The sequence below is a fragment of the Scophthalmus maximus genome, chromosome 16, assembly GCF_022379125.1.
Source record: "Scophthalmus maximus strain ysfricsl-2021 chromosome 16, ASM2237912v1, whole genome shotgun sequence".
Lineage (NCBI taxonomy): Eukaryota > Metazoa > Chordata > Actinopteri > Pleuronectiformes > Scophthalmidae > Scophthalmus > Scophthalmus maximus.
Window position 1 is genome coordinate 5,735,741 of NC_061530.1, and position 16,226 is coordinate 5,751,966.

General features: G+C 43.1%; 1 protein-coding gene across 7 annotated transcripts in view; it reads left to right on the top strand.

Moving 5' to 3' along the window:
- The window catches only part of myocd (myocardin), a 106,422-nt gene that overhangs the window by 16,412 nt on the left and 73,784 nt on the right, over positions 1-16,226 (top strand). Inside the window, exon 1 of one of the 7 annotated variants that reach the window (XM_035611615.2) lies at positions 3,328-3,433. The exons of the other annotated variants lie outside the window; for them this stretch is intronic. The gene's annotated coding sequence lies outside the window, so the exon portion shown is untranslated. Of the gene's footprint in view, positions 1-3,327; positions 3,434-16,226 lie in introns of those variants that run through there. 7 annotated transcript variants of the gene reach the window in all.

Below are 16,226 nucleotides of genomic sequence, written 5' to 3' on the forward strand. Positions count from 1 at the left end.
GGTTTTTGTGCATGTATTTTATGGTTTTTTTTCTTCATTTTCGTGGAATGATGCCTTACAGATAAGCAGCCTGTATGAGACCCTTTCTCGAAATAGACACGCATACTATATGACCACCCAACCTCATCTAATGGCACCTTGACGTTGTCAGGTTAGAGCCACTTCGGATCTCATGCCAGTGTTGTTTCATTACCTCACGACCGTTATTACCTTCAACTGACAGCAGATTACTTCCTATGGGTCGGAGTGGAAGGCAGGGGTCAAACAGAGGTCACGCTGTCGTTCCCAGAGCAATGTACCAAGTGCAACAGCTACACCGAGATTCTTTTGAATAAGACCTTCTGAAAACATCCAGTGCATGTCATGAGATCACACCATCTCTGAATCTTTTAAAAGGGATTAACATCTGAAGATATCTACTGTCTTTAATTCCACTGCTCGGGATGAATTGCTTGACCCATGACGGAGGGGAGAGCTTGCTGTCAGTGATGCCCATGTGCATAGCATTTTATGTCAGCATGGAATGGGTCAAAGGGATCAGAGAAAAGACTTAGAGGTAGCTGGTGGGGTTTAGGGTACTTTATCTTTACCAATTTATTGTCTGGTTAAAATTTTCTCTACGTCGGTCCATACATGGAGGTTTCAGCCACTTCTTTAACGCAGTCTGCTCAAGGACGAAATGTTGCACCTTTGTTGTACTGCCCTTTTGCCGAAAGCAAAAAGGCAGCAGGTATTCAGAGCCAAATGTCTGTGTTAAAGGGACAGGTAGAATGGCGGGACAAACGCTGGTGTTCCAGAATACCCTGATGCATTGTTAACGGTATGCCGGTGTGTTTGGTGGTATGTAAACAAGCAAAGGCAGCATAACAAGGATTATTCTGCACAATAAAGCGTTTTGAATGAAACGTGTTCATAAATTAAGGAACATTCATTTTACATATCTCATTCAACTATACCCGAAAAGAAAAACAATCCCCGTTTCAACCTTATCATGGGAACGTGTGCATAGCCTTTACTTTGAAAAATTGATTGAGCTGTGTAAAATAATTTTTGCTTGGAGGAATATAATATACAAGCTAATAAATAGTAATAATTTGTTCCCCCAATCGAAATATAAAATGCAAGTGGCCTTTAATAAATATTGTGGGCCGATTGGAAAACCATTCTAAGATATAGTCCTGGAATATTCTTGTTCGAGCAAAAATGTAATAAATAATAGAAATGCAGAGATGGAAGTATGTTTTGACATTATGTGAGAATATGTAAACCAGAACAATCCTGATTCCGGTTCAAGCCTGATTTTGTGACCCATGAATTATGTAAAAACACAAAAAAGACACAAGATGTACGTAGCCACAAAGGAGCGCAGTAATGAAGTGCAGGTGGCGGGGTAAAGCCCCGCTTCTTGTACCGCCTCCAGGCTGTGGGAGAAAACAGAGACGGGGCGCTGAGAGTGGAACAAAGTGTTTCAGTTTGATGCCCGTAAATTCCCTGTTGAAAGAAAAAGTCAAGCTGAGGTTCAGCTTAGTCAGAGCGAGGCTGCGCGAAGAGATAAGACGCGAGCAGCTCCGAATTCCTCTCAGTATGCAATCAAAGTGTTAAAAAACATTCATAAAGGCCTATAAAAAGCAAAACAACATCTGATTGAGCTAAATTCATTTTTGTTGTTGCCATAATTGACTGTTCATAGACCCACAGCCGAGAAAAGGGAGTAAAATATCATCCAAATCTAAATATTAACTGAACATGTCAATACAAAACAACTAAACTGGAGTGTTGTGAATAATTTATATAATAGAATGATCTAACTATTTGAACCCGAGGTGTCGGTGACACTACAGCTGTACGAATATAGAAATGATCCGTACTATGTGTGCTGGTGTACAATGGATAGGTGTAGCTCGCAGGGAAGGCCGGTGCTCAGTGAATTTAACACATGAGGTGAGCCACTTAGCCACATTGTCCTCTCACTGCTGCAGTTTGTTGCGCTCCATCTTGATGATCTAACTCACCGCATTATGCGCCGACGCATTCCCTTACATTTTGTCGGACAGTTTCAAACGGCCTTCGTATTATCACATTCCGGACTCTGTAGCAGTTAGACACACCGGGGCATTGGCTTTAGCCCGTGTAACTGTGGTTTAACCTCCCTCCATTTCATAACTAACTGCTGGCTATCGAGTGTCAACAGCCTCTTCATACCCATAAACCCCTTGCATTACAGGGCTGCTTCTTGTGGCTGATTGAGATTACCTTCTCACTCGGGGCAGACTGCGGGCTACTCTTCTTTAAAGACGGCCAAGAGCTGCATTCAGAGGCCTCAGGTGCATTTATCTGCAGCCATGCAAGTTTGAATGGAAATTGCTTTCCGATTCCGTTGCACCCCAGACTTTGGATAAACTGTGTGTTGGCCCTAAGAATACAAGCAAAAAAAAAACAAGTCGTGCATGAGGGTAAAAGGCAGTCTCATGAAGGTATATCCACGTTATCCGCGTGCCAGAGCTTTCTCACTTGTATTATCCAGGAATACACTCTGGGAATCACTACAGCTTGTGTTTTTGATTACTTAAAGCCAAGATAGCTGAGTGCAGTACAGGATCTGAGGCCCTGTCCCGTGACCTCTCAAATCAGTTTAATGCCTCGCCTCTGACCTCTGTCCTCCTGGTGCTGACCCGCACCCCAAATATCCCTGAAACTGCACAGATGAGATTAAAGGGGATTCCCCCCCCATCAACGACTCTCTGTTTCTGTTTTGCTCCTATTTCTGGGGATAATCTAGGTTCATATTTCAACTTTCCCACTGACAGTGACAGGCTTTAAAGGCAAGATAGTGTAGCTGAGAGGAGGGCTGTGTCATAAAACCGACTATTTGGTAGAGAATATTTCAATTCCTCTAAGAATTTCCTTCTGCTTGTGCTTCTCTGGGAATGATCTTGGAGCATGAGTGGGGGGGAAAGCTGCCCACCCAAGGAGGCCCCTCTTGTGGGGAGAAGCCAGCAGCGTTGTCTCCTCTCTGGATCACTGAGCTGTCCCCATGTAAACAGCCTCCCGGCAGTGGGAGGAGGCAGAGGCGGCAAACTGTGTTACTCCATCTGACAAAGCCATTCACTTCTGAAGAATGCAAATTTAGATTGTGAACGCTCCCTTTGCTTTATCACACTGGACAAACAGTGCTGAGTTATTGGGAGGATTATGAATAACTTTTTTCTGCAGTGGAAAAAGGCAGATGTGGCCAAGATGGAGTCATCAGAAGTCCCTAAAATAGAGTGCAGTCTGAGAAGGAAGCAGAGAAAGGTGAACAGCACTGGCTGGTGTGCTTCGGTTAAGCCGATACTGCTTCAGCGCCCCCAAAAAACCTGATTCATTTCAGTGGAATTCTCCCTTTTCTTTGGTGGATAGAGCCTGCTGGGGTTTTCAGAGATGCTTCAGCTTTGTAAGTTGCGTAGCATTATTGTTTTCTTTTAATAAATGGTCTTCTGTGTGGTGTTTAATGTAAATGTTTTTGTTGAAGTGTGCCGCGTGTGTGTGTGTGTTTGTGTGTGTGTGTGTGTGTGTGTGTGTTTACCTTGGCAATAATGGCTAGCATGCCCTTTTTTGTTTACAGGTCTTATTGGCTCTTCACTCCTTCACTTTTAATGCGATTTGCTTATTCCTCCTCTCACTCACCGCGTCTGAGTCAACAAGGCATCACCCTCAAGCACGAGCATGTGGCGAACCTGTGTGCAAGCCCTGGCACACGTGCAAACACACACACACACACACACACACACACACACTCGCACGCACATACAGGCATTTATATAAGCGATGTAAATAGAGATGCTGAGGGATGACGGTTTCAGTTATTCTGCTGAAATCTCCACAGACAGTGTAGCATGGTTCCCATGACAGGGTCGCACTAGTGCGGTGGGCGGCATCTGCCAGCCCCCCTCTTTTTTATTTTAAGACCAGAGGCTCATGGGAAAGCTATTTCGAGACCTTTTTTTTCCCCGTTGGCAATAGAAAACAGTGCCAGTGGTTTGTTAACAGGTGCAATGTGAGCAACAGGATTTTAAATATATAGCATTGTTTTGACTCTACTGCTTAAAATATGCTTGTAACTGGTCGGCTTTCACGTGTGCGTGCAGAAGAGAGGTTGGGGGGTTATATGGTTTCCTCGGTGGACTCATGGATCACATTTAGCTTTAATGTATGTTAGGGGACTTGGTGCGGCAGCATAACACTGTGATTTTACACTTCCTGTTGTATCAGCTGTAAAAAAGTCATCCGCAGTACCCCCATGCAAACGAATGACGTCTAAACATAGATGCTGTCAGAGGGTTGACGAATATGACCAAAATGAAATGTGAACCAATGGTGGGTTAAAACATAGACGTTGTCTCAACTTTTAAAGGTTATTCAATTTCTATATCCTGACCTGTTTTCTTAAAAACTGACTTTTATAAATATGTGACTGCAGTATAAATGATTCAATTAAAAAATAACATCTAAGAGAATGTCCGACTGTCTGCACTTCTGCTGCGGTCGAATACTTTTCGACCGCAACAACGAAGATATGATTATCACATTTCATGTGAGATGTTATTTGATATCAGGTAAAATAATGTTGGTATCATGCCCTGACTGCATTTATCACACAAATACAATGCACTGAGGGGTGTAAATGTATTGGTAGAGTTGGTACAGATGACACAAGTTTAATCATCTTTTTATGACAGTGAAAGTTTGCATATGAACGTATAATGTATAGTCTGTTTAGATGTTCTACATTAATAATTTAACAATAACTGTATAAGGACAATCAATCTATGTATACATACATGCACAAAAGCTAATATCCAGTTTGAATGATTTGTAAAATGAATAATATTCAGAGTGTTGCAATGAAGCTCTTTCAGTAAAACACTGAGCAAAGCTGGGAAAAGATGTGCCTACGGAATTATTCTAACGCTTGAAATGCAAACATAACTTTTAGGTTGCATGTAAAAGTATAACAGGTATAACACGATTTGAGAATAAATTTATCCTCAAATATTGAAATTTGTTTATGTTGTTCTGTGGTTTAGGTGCAACCTGCACCTCATTTCAACCAAGAGGTCGTGCCATAGACCAGCAATCATCTACCAGGTCCATCAAATGTTTTCAGGGATACTAATAAAACGCCCTTTATGCATAGTTTTTACGTTGTAAATATTGATTTAATAATGTAAAAAAACGAAATAATTCACAAATGTTTTGTAGATAGAGTGCATTCGGAACATTTTCACACCCTTTTACACATGTTGTTATGGTGCAGCCCCGTGCTAAAATCCTTTGAATGAATTGTTTCCCTCATCCATCTACACTCAGTAACCCATCGGTAGCCCATCAGTTTTATGATGGGGTACGATTAAATGATGATGCATCTTTTTTTCAAGTTTCAACCGAGGGTGCAAAATGATAAACTGAAGGCGCAATGCATGCTTTTGCACTCTGGTAAAGCTGTGGCACTAGCATCGAGGCAGTGTAATAAACAAAAGTGTGTGTGTGTGTGTGTGTGTGTGTGCGAACGAGAGGGTGGCCCTGCCGCTGAGGGGAAGGAATGAGTGAGAGATTGAGAGGACGGAGGGCCACATCTTTGGGAGCAGGACGACCCATGTGACTCGGCCTGCCCCTCTTTGTGATTCCCACACAGTCTGACATGACCGGAGCTTCGGCCACACCATCACATTCACAAGGACCTCTGTCTGCAAACTTCCCCCTACTTATGATTCATAGCCCAGTGAAAGGCATGATGTTTGCTTACGGTACTGCCAGCTGCACATGGCATCATCATTTTTTTAATACTCTCAAAATAAATCGGTCACTCCCTCCTTTTACTCGAGATCAAATAGCATTGAAGAGACTGTGTTGATATTTGTGCTAACATTCTCAGGATAATGGAGACATTTAATATTTCACTATGTCTGGTATATTTTAGGATCAGGAAGATGCTTTCCATCATTTTTGTTCTTCTATATGTTGTGTCTGCAGCCTGCGTTTCTGCACATGAGGGACTGTGGGAATTATCCGACAACACGCTCTCATATTTAGATACATCTCTTATTCTGGTTGTTGTTTCCATAGGAACAGGTGTACTTGTCTTTTCTACACAATCGGATAGAGCAAATTTTTCACTATATATGGCAGTTGATACAATATTTGCATAATTTCATGTTCAATTGAATCTATCTTTGTTGCTAAGGGTTCATTTTCACCCACTGCCTTCCACAGAGAATTCCGAGATGTTGAAGGTAACACAGATGCTAAAATAGTGCCTGAGCTATAGACTTAAAACCAGCTCAGTATACTGTACAAAATACAGTATCAGCAAGTGGAAACAGGCCTCGCTGGGAAGCATTTCTGCTCCGTGTGCACAGGCTCCAGATTACCTATGAGCTCGCAACTGCTCGACGCCCGCCTGCTTATCAGGTTGACTTTTAAGACGTTGAAGGCGAGAACAATTTGTCTCCGTTCTTTTGACGGGTCACTTTCAACACCAGATGCTCAGGTCCGGAGAGAGACCAAGATCCCATGTTTACCTAATGGATATATCCATAATAGAATATTCACTATCTTTACTTTTTCAGATATTTAAAATGGCAATATCTATTAGTAGAAATTCTACTGCAGATAGTCTTTAATATATAATTGTGTATACCAGAAATTGAAAAAAAGTGCCATCATTTGTCCGAAGAAGAATGAGGTTGTGGGTGTCTTAAACGTTGTTTTTCACCAGGAAGAAGTATGTATTTCATATCGAGTCATAATATATATATATATATATATATATTTTTTTTTAAATGGTATTGTGGTTTCATTTGTGTTGATCATGAATTAATTTGTGATGTTACAAGGAACTCACACAGGATACTCCTCAAGAATCCATTGTCGTCGTGCTCTTCAAGATCCCTAGTATGACACATGTAGGTACTACTAGACTACACTTTACAAATAATTTCTCACAATTTCCTTTTTAAAACACATGGCTTTCCTTTTTTATAAAGTCATGCAGTGTTATAGTTATGCACAATTTCTGTCTTTCACGTTTCTGTTTCCTCCACAAATATATGTTACTTTCATATATTGGATGTATTATAAGATCTTATTCAATGGTTAAGCTCCAAAAGTATTAAATTATTACAATGCTTCCCTCTGTGAAACACCATCTTCTCCTACAGTGACATGCAGTGTCCCTCCAATTGTTGCCTGTCTGGACTTAATTTGCCAGTAATAGTGGAGCATATCAAATGACACGTGGATTTTTGCCATTTATTACTCAGTGATATTTTGTCTCTGATCATTTGTTGAGTCTCACCGCTTTGTACCATCTAAGCTTTTCAGTTCATGACATGAATGTATAAGTATAATACATAAATACATTTTCGATGTTGAATTTTATTTAGAGAGGAACAATTTTTATATGGAAAACACCAAGAAGAAGAGACTGTAAAAACAAAAAAAAACAAAATTAAGCACAAACTCATGTCTCTAGATGCCGCTTTACTTGCTATGTTATGCTGCATACTTTATAAGCTGGGTATTGAGGGTGTTGTAGGTTCACCCTGATAATCAGCGTTGTAAATTAAAGACATGAAGATTGAAAGATGAAGGCATTCCAGAGGCAGGACTGGTCTAATAAATGATGCTGTTGCTTTGAGACTTATATAAGGGGCGGTAAATCAGGACGTCTCAATCAGTAATCCATGGGATTTTTAAATATATGTTACTCAGAAGTCATCCAACTTTCTGGTAATGCTCTTTTAAATCATTGGTTTAGCCCATCCATACAGCTGATGGTGAACAAGTCCTCCAACTCATACGACGAACTCTGTTACTTTACAGAATATAAGCAAAACCGTTTAAAACCTTGATGAACTTACCAGGTCCTCCGCAGAGGGAGGTAGAGGGCTGAATGAGTCCTTTGGAGAAGGAGCTCCGCTCTCTGTCCATTGTTTGGTGGAGAGGATGGTAATCCACCAAACCTGCTTTGTGGGATCTCTTGGAAATCTTGTGTAAAATTTGCCATCTGTTCAACAGAAACTGAAAGAGTCACTTTGTGTCAAAGGCAACATATTATGCTCATATTCAGGTTCCTAACGTTAATTTGGGTTATTAGTCGAAAAGGTTTACATCCTCGAATGTCCAGTAAACACGTCAGTTTCCTCAAACTGTCCATTCCTGCAGCTCCATTTTCCAGCTCTTCACACTTAAAGTGAAGCCACGAACACTTCTTACCCTCAGAGTCAGCTATCTTGGCTATGCATTAGAAGCGACATAGTTTCACGTTTTTGAAAATGGTGGCAGGACGAGGATATTTTGGTGAACGTCAATCAAAGTCAAACGTTGCCACCGTCAACTTCGGTGGAGGCACAGAAGCCATGTTTGATTCGGGCGCCTGTCGGAATACATCCACCAGGGGGTGCACTGAACCACATGTATACTCACTGGTGTAGTGGATGAAATACGGAGAGTGTGTGAGTGTGGTCACCGATTTGAAACGCAGCAAAAGCAATTGTCCTGCTTGAGCAGGAGCATGCCCAGAGCCATGGTCATAGTCGCCGACATTGGCACTTTGGCAGCATCCCCTCCCTCTGGTCCTCCACTCCCCCAGGGCCTCTCGAGAACATGGACCCAGCTTGTTTCCCATCTGCTGGGCTACAAACAGAACCAAACGAAATATGCTACCAAAGTGCTGCCAAAAGGCCCATCACTGAACGTCACTGCTACAACAAGCGCTGCTACTACAGCTGTGTGTCCATCGGGCCGGCCTGCAGTCACGGTCCCAGAATTTACAGGGGCTTTCCCCGCGGTCTGGGCAGCTATTTTCATCCACTGTCCTCAACCCCCCACCCCCACAAACACACACACACACACACCAGCGGCTCCTGGGAACGCCTCATTTTGGCCTCAAGCCAGAAGCATTTTGTTTAGCTTATTTTGAAATCCTTACTGGCCATCAAATAATCTTAAGCGAGATAATTGAATGATCCCGAGACTTCCCGGGCCAAGTAAACAGACAGTGTGAAAGTTCGCGTGGAGCCGCTGGACATCATATTGGATTTAGAGGGCTCATACTCACAGAAGTGATTTGTTGGTCCTCAGCCGCTCGGCCCTCATGACACAATCACTGTCTGCAGAGTTAGAAAGCATGGGATTTCCCATGCATCTGGCTGTGTTAGCAGCGGATCTGATAAGAGAGCAGTGATGTCCCTTATCAGCCATGGTGTCTCAATACCTTCTCCTCCTTTTCCAGATTTGTGTGAACTGGCTCAGTGGAGCGTGTAATCTATGATATATGTAGTCTCCCTCGTAATTAGAGGAATAATAGAACAGACATTTTGACTGGAGTGACGTATCAAGAGCCTCTCGCAGTGTTTGCTCTTGGCTTTAGCTAAATGTTGCAGCCGTGAGGCACCAGAGCTTCAGATTACGACATATATCAAAATTAAAATCACTCTGGGGAGCATTATTGCCATTCAACAATTTGTAGCACAAATCATAGTGTTATGTCATTGTGCTTGTGCAAATCAGTGAATCGGTGCCTAAACACGGGCCAGACCACAACCGCTGCTTCCAGCCAACCCCTACGAGACACAAACAGGCACCCCCACCCAAACACACAGCAAAGGGAGTGAGTGTGAGAGAATCAGAAAAACAAGAGGCGAGAACGAAGGCCAAGGCAGTGACCCAGACACAGAGCCAGGGGGTCAGACGGAGTCAGGAGAAGACATACAATCCAGCGGCAGAGAAGTTGCGGAGAAGAGCCAGCAGAGCAAAGTGGAGGTATTTGGAGTATAGGAACATGGCGTGATTCCCCCCGTCTGTCTCTCGTCCTCAGGGGGTCTGGGGATGGGAGAGGGATATGGGATACTGTGTTCCCAGCCCAGGATCCGGGCAGGAAACCTCCCCTGCATTTCTTGGCGGTCCTGGCTGCTCAGCTCATCCGGCATGCACCCACCTCAGCCCTCCACCCCACCTCTGCAAACCACAGACCTAGAGACCATCAGCATGTCTAGTCTCTGTAGGGGCGGGGGGGGGGGCCTCGAATCATGCATATACTCCACGAAACGAAACAGTGATTATGACTGAGAGGAGGGGGGGAAAAGTTATGAATTAAAAAAGAAAATTCGGAAAAAGAAACTGTCAGATTTTGCAGCAGGTATTTTAAAACAAAAGGTCTTTTAATTTCAAAGCATATACGAAGCTTCACTCCTCATTTGTATCCGTTGACAGCCCACTTAGCCAGGTCTAAGTGGCATTTGTCAGCTGTTCCTATAGCTCGCCGTAACCGCTCCCCTGAATTTTTTAAATATTATTATTAATGGTCTTATTCTTAGTATATTCAGTGAAACGAGATGAAAACCAACTGGTGAGTCTCACACACGTATTTTCAGAAAACTTCCCCGAATAGCACCGCAGAGAGACTTTCCCATGCAACGTATATGTGCTTCTTTTTAACAGTCCATGATTAATGAAACCCCAAAATGTATGTATTTAGCTAATAGTTTGCCGCCCCTTGACATTGGAAGTAACAAGTATGCTACTGGCTGCTATGTTACACTATTTTTACTTCTGTAGGCTATTGAACTGTCTGCTGCACTATTCTGTCTCACACTCTGTGCAAATCTTACGAGAGATGCTAAATCAGGGAAATGTGCTTGTCCAAATGGTGCTGAGGAGGAACGCAGACAGATGAAGTAAATTTTGAATGCGCAAGAACAGTTTCCACATGGTGGATGTGTTTGAAAAAAATGCAAGCAACATGCCTGATCTCAGTACAGTGGACGCAGAGACAAGGGTAACGTGTTAGATATAGTCAGTCCTCTGTCAGAGATCCCAGGTTTGTTCCTCAATGGGAAAAAGTCCAAAACAAGCTGCTGTCCTCTCTGCTCGGCCAAGGCCCCCGACTCCCATACGATAGATGCAAGGTCTAGGAGCGAAGCTAGCTTCCAGAGACAGTGGCCCAATCTCAGTGTCCACACTCACAAACTCACACACTTTGAGGCGCGTTCCCTCTAAGTCCCTTTGGAGCCCTTCATGCCGTAAGTCAGCATCGATGCAGACTTTGGCTGCGGGAATTACCCACAGTTCATAGCGTTGCGACGTGAAGCACGGGGTTACCAGGGGGAAACCCCAGAAACGTACCCAAAGAAAAGGTTAACCACCATGCTGGGAAAAAAGAGAAAAACGAATTAATTGTTAAATGGATTACTTAATTAGCAAATTGCCTCTCGTCCACTCTGTCAGGCAAAGACCCTGGAACATGTTTCGAATCCGGCCGGTTCCTCAAGTGCCTTGGTCGTGAATTTGGTCAAATACGGAAAATATAAAGTCCTCAACCCACCATAGTCAGCAACATGTTTTTTTCTTTTTCAGGGTATGTCCCATTCCTATTTATACCATTTCCGGCCTGTGCAGACTCTGCCACTCAGTCACTTACCAGGTGACGTTGAGTCTGTGAGGGTTCAGGGGTCAGAGGTCGGGGAGGAAAAAGAATCTTGGGCCATTAACCTGCTGCCGCCACAGATAGACAGCGTGAATTACAAAATGAATGCTAACAGGTAACAACAGATCCTGTAAGGAACACAACGCAGGTCTGAGATAAGATGTAAACAATCATATCGCTTCCTCTTGTATATTTTTAGCTTTAGCAGGTCAAGGACCGCTTGCCTTGATGGCACGCCACTGATTCGCAGCTTACAGTAGAGCAGCACCAACGCAGTGCATGCCTCTGCTCTTTGCGTCTTTGGTTTTGGACAAATAATGCAGCCATGTGGCCATCCATGCTGCCCAGCTATGTTAGCTCAGCTACAGTGTAATTGGATAGTTGCTGAGGGGGAGTGGTTTAGTGAAGCCCCACATTTTCGACGAACACCCGAATAAGCTATTTATTACTCTCCCCTACACAAAGTGCAAACCATAGGTTTCTAATCTAATCATATTTGGTTTTGACAGTATCAACAAGTGTTTTGACTGCCTCAGTCAGAGCCCATTACAATACGGTTGTGATCCTAATGGATGCCAACTGGATCTTCCTTTTTCGAAAATCAGCTGCACATGTTGACTTGAGAACCTTCTCATGCTCTGATTGTTAGAGATGTCGGGAGCAGCACACTGCCCAAAATATGTCAAATGGTTAATGGGGCTTTGGGACGTAACATGTGGTTTGCCACTCCCGCTGTCACTTGCAGTGACCTTCATCTCGGACCCTAATTCAGACAGAGCAGATCCAGGGTGGGAGGGGAGAGAGGGCTGAGAAGTGGTCGGGTGGGGGGGATAGTTCAGAAAATGGCCACGTAGCCTTGTTATACACTATATACAGTAGAAGAGTATATCTTTCGATCAGCCAGTATTACATAATTGGTATTGAGCATCACTTTCATAATTAGATTTCCTTTTCCTGGTTGCGGGTGGGAGAAATTTGCCTTTTGCAGCAGTTCCAGCTTCAACAGGAGGGAGTGCTTGCTTTCCCTTGATTAAGAGCAAGTTTTGTGTTTCACTCCTCGGCTCTGACTCCCTTTCGCTCGCCAAGATACCCAGAATTCCATTTGGCCCACAGCTCTGCTGGGTCTCCGCATGTGCTATGGGATATAATGTTTTAAATTTTAGTAGTCGTGATTTATTTTTTGACCCAGTAACATTGTCTGTCGCTGCGAACAAATGGTGACTTTTTTTTTGTGTGTGCGGTGCTTTCCACTGAAGCCTCAGAGCTCCTAATCAGACTTAACTGTTATTACTGCGACGATGTTCAGTGTTTTGCTGATTCAGTGTCTCCGTTGGCAATGCAACACTATTTGTCAGGGTCTTCCAAAACCAAGGCCACCACCATGTTGAGTCTCGGGGTTGGGGAAAGACTGCGGACTCCACTGTCATGGTTGAAAGAATCACTACTCAGAATAATGTTGGGGATGAAATGTTAACTGTTGGTAGGACACAGGAAACAATCAGCAGTCTCCCATGTTAACGTTTTGTTGACACATCCATTCGGCCTAACCTCCTTCCGCGCCTCGTCACAAAGTTTTAATGTTACAGAACAACATCCAGCGGCTTTCTGCCTTTGCTCCAAGATCTTTGTCGGGCGAACTTGTGTCTGATGCTGCCATTTTTTCTTGGGATTTCTTTTCCAGTGAATCCATTCACGTGAAAAAAAAGGCCGAGGAGGGATGTACAGGCAATACTCTAGGTCAGGCAAAGTCGAATATGCGGCAGAGCAAGGGGGCTGGTGAGGACCCAAAGGGTGGGAGCTTGTGAAAGTTCGACGTGGGCCATTGCAAGGCCAAAGAGGAAAATACAAAATGTGCAGGGCACGCAGAGGGCCAACACCAGTGAAACGGAGAACCCGGAGAAGAGGTCCAGCTGAAAGAGGCTGAGAATCCTTGAGGGCAAATGAGGGATTAAAGCGGACAGCTCTGGACGGGGCTGCGGAGCGTGTGCGCCGTAATTGAATTTCACGCTCGCTGCCTTCTTCTGAAGTCGTGTAGCAAAGCGATCATTTGAAAAGAAAGCTATTAGTCAAGCCCTCTGCTAAGCTGAGAGCTGTGCCATAGGAAATCTGGGATTACCCAGGCAGCCGGCTTCGGTGTACTCCGTCAAAACACAAGTGTCACGATGAGCCGCAGGAATGGAGGGACAGCAACACTGTATTATGGGCTGTAACGCAGTGATAAACACACACAGCACCCCCCCTCCTGCTCTGGTCAGAGTTCGCACAACTGACACAGTGTTTTTAACGTCCCTGCTGGGCTTGTATACAGAATGTGCAGGTGTTGAGAAGTATTCAAAAGCATCCAATTTAGATTCCTGAAAAAAGGAAAAGAAAAGGCCTTCGAACGTATTAACGAGCCTTAAAATTAAATCTCCAAAGTGTTTCAATATTTTCATTTGCGTCCTCGGTTGTGAAATGTTTTTGGAAAACATCGTGGGCTGTCGGGAGACGTTGCTGTTGTGACAGGATGTTGTTGCACACTAATTTGTGGCGCTTCAGTCTGCACTTTCAGAAAGTGATTTGATTTTTCATGGATATTTACATTTGGAAATTCAAGCCAAGTGTCATGAGCCTAGTCCCTCGCAAGTCTTTTTATTGCACCAGTATACTCACATATTTTCAGTGTCTCGTCCTATCAGGATTTTATGAGAGTGCTACATCAACAGTAAATGTTGTAATATTAATAATAATGATATAATTATGGTAGTAAGTTAGTAAACTTTGTGTAATAATGACAAGTACCTCAGTTGTACTGAAAGTACCATATGCCCTAAACACTGAGAATACGGTTTGAATCGTGAAGCAGATCTGATGAAGCTCAGAAATACAATCGAAGGAAACATGTCTGCTCACGTTTTCCAGGTACAGAAGAAAGAATGAATCGCTAAAACCTTGAGCTGATAGCGGGAATTAGTGTTAGTATTTTATCTTGGGCCCCGAGTAAACAGCGGTGAGGCTCAATAATCGTTTTTCATTAGTTTCCAGTCATTATCCACGTGATCGTTTTGTTTATCTGGGTTTGTTTTGTCGTAATTATTTTCTAAAACAACATTTTTATTGTTTCAGAAAACCCCTCAACATGTTGATTGGCAGGTATGGGAACAGAAATGCAGAATGGAGCAATTACTGGGCTATTTACGCGTGCTGAGAATCTCCTGTCGGGCAGCATGTTTAATTTTCTTCTGATCTGTGGAGTGATAAAGAGCTGCAGAACCGCATGCTTTCACCGCAATACTGACCGACATTGACGGAGCCCGGCCTCACTGGTATGATTACACTTTTATTTGGGGTTAATAAAATAATAACAAAAAGAAAATCCCGAGCTCTCATCGCGTGAAGTGGAGCGATGCTGTTTATTTGGTTGCGCAGAATCAGGGGAAAATAAACAATGTAACACACACACATTAATCAGAGACTGATCTGTTGCTTTTCACTTCCATTGTCCCAGAACCTGCAGCGGCAGAGCTACAGTGGATCACATCGTGACATGGCAGCTTTGGTCCTTTCATGTATTATTAGAATAGCTGGCTTCATTATTTGACACGTTTAAATTCCATACATGTTGAAAATCTTTTAACTTGAAATGTTTTAACCGTCGCAATTTTTATTTCTGTTAATTTTCTCTGAGTTAAAAAACCCTCAAATCTGGACATCAGACATTGTACCCCCTAAACCTTCTGCTCTGTCTCTTTGGGAGAAACACAGTCCTGTTGGTCATAGATAATTACAAACATAGTGTTGGTAATGAATGTTAATACATAATATATCTGTCCAATCCCAAAATGTTGATTGTATCTACTAATTGTCCACTGATACCATCTGTGCTTCCACATTATCCGCTCATACTGACTAAAACGTGATTGCCGTTGTAATGACAATGATTAGGCAACCCAGCTGTCTGTGCTCGGCAGACACACACACACACGCACACACGCACACACACACACACACACACACACACGCACACAGCAAATCACAAACACACCTGCACCTAAACTGACCCACACCGATTCTCCAGAAAAGCGGCAGTTTTATCACACGCGATCGGCACATCTCTGGTGGCAAGGTGTGTGTGTGTGTGTGTGTGTGCGTGTGCGTGTGTGTGTGTGTGTCGAGAGGAGGAGAGGAGGGAGTTGAGGAATAGTGAGTTGAAGAGGTAGGTGGTTAAGCGGAGACAGCCAGCACTTGACATTTTAATACAAAAAAGAAAATGAAAGATGATTGGGGCTGCAGATTTTTCATTTTCATAATCAAATAACAATAATAACATTATCATCGAGGCTTGATATTTTACAGTTCAACCATAAGCCTTGTGAGTAGCTAACAAAATATATTGATCTTCAAGAAAATGAACTTGATTCTTACATAAAATGTAAACCTAAATGCAAATCTTTTCTGCATTTTTTGTGCTGTAAATAAAAGTTCCTACCGGCAAACATAAAAACCAACGCCAATGTACCTGAGTGAGGCTATATCAGCCGATCATTATTATTATTTTATCAGCTAGCTATTAAGTCAGTCGGGCTCTAGACAGAAGTGAAGAATATCCTCCGTTATGTGCCTTCAAATGATGAGTATAGCATAGTGGAGGGGTGGAGCCGGGAGACATGGATAATACTGCAGGTTTGTCTAATTCATCTCACTATTTTCGTACTATGAACAGCTACATGCAAACATTCTCTTGCATCAAGGGTTCAGGCAAAAGTGGAGTTTAATTAAC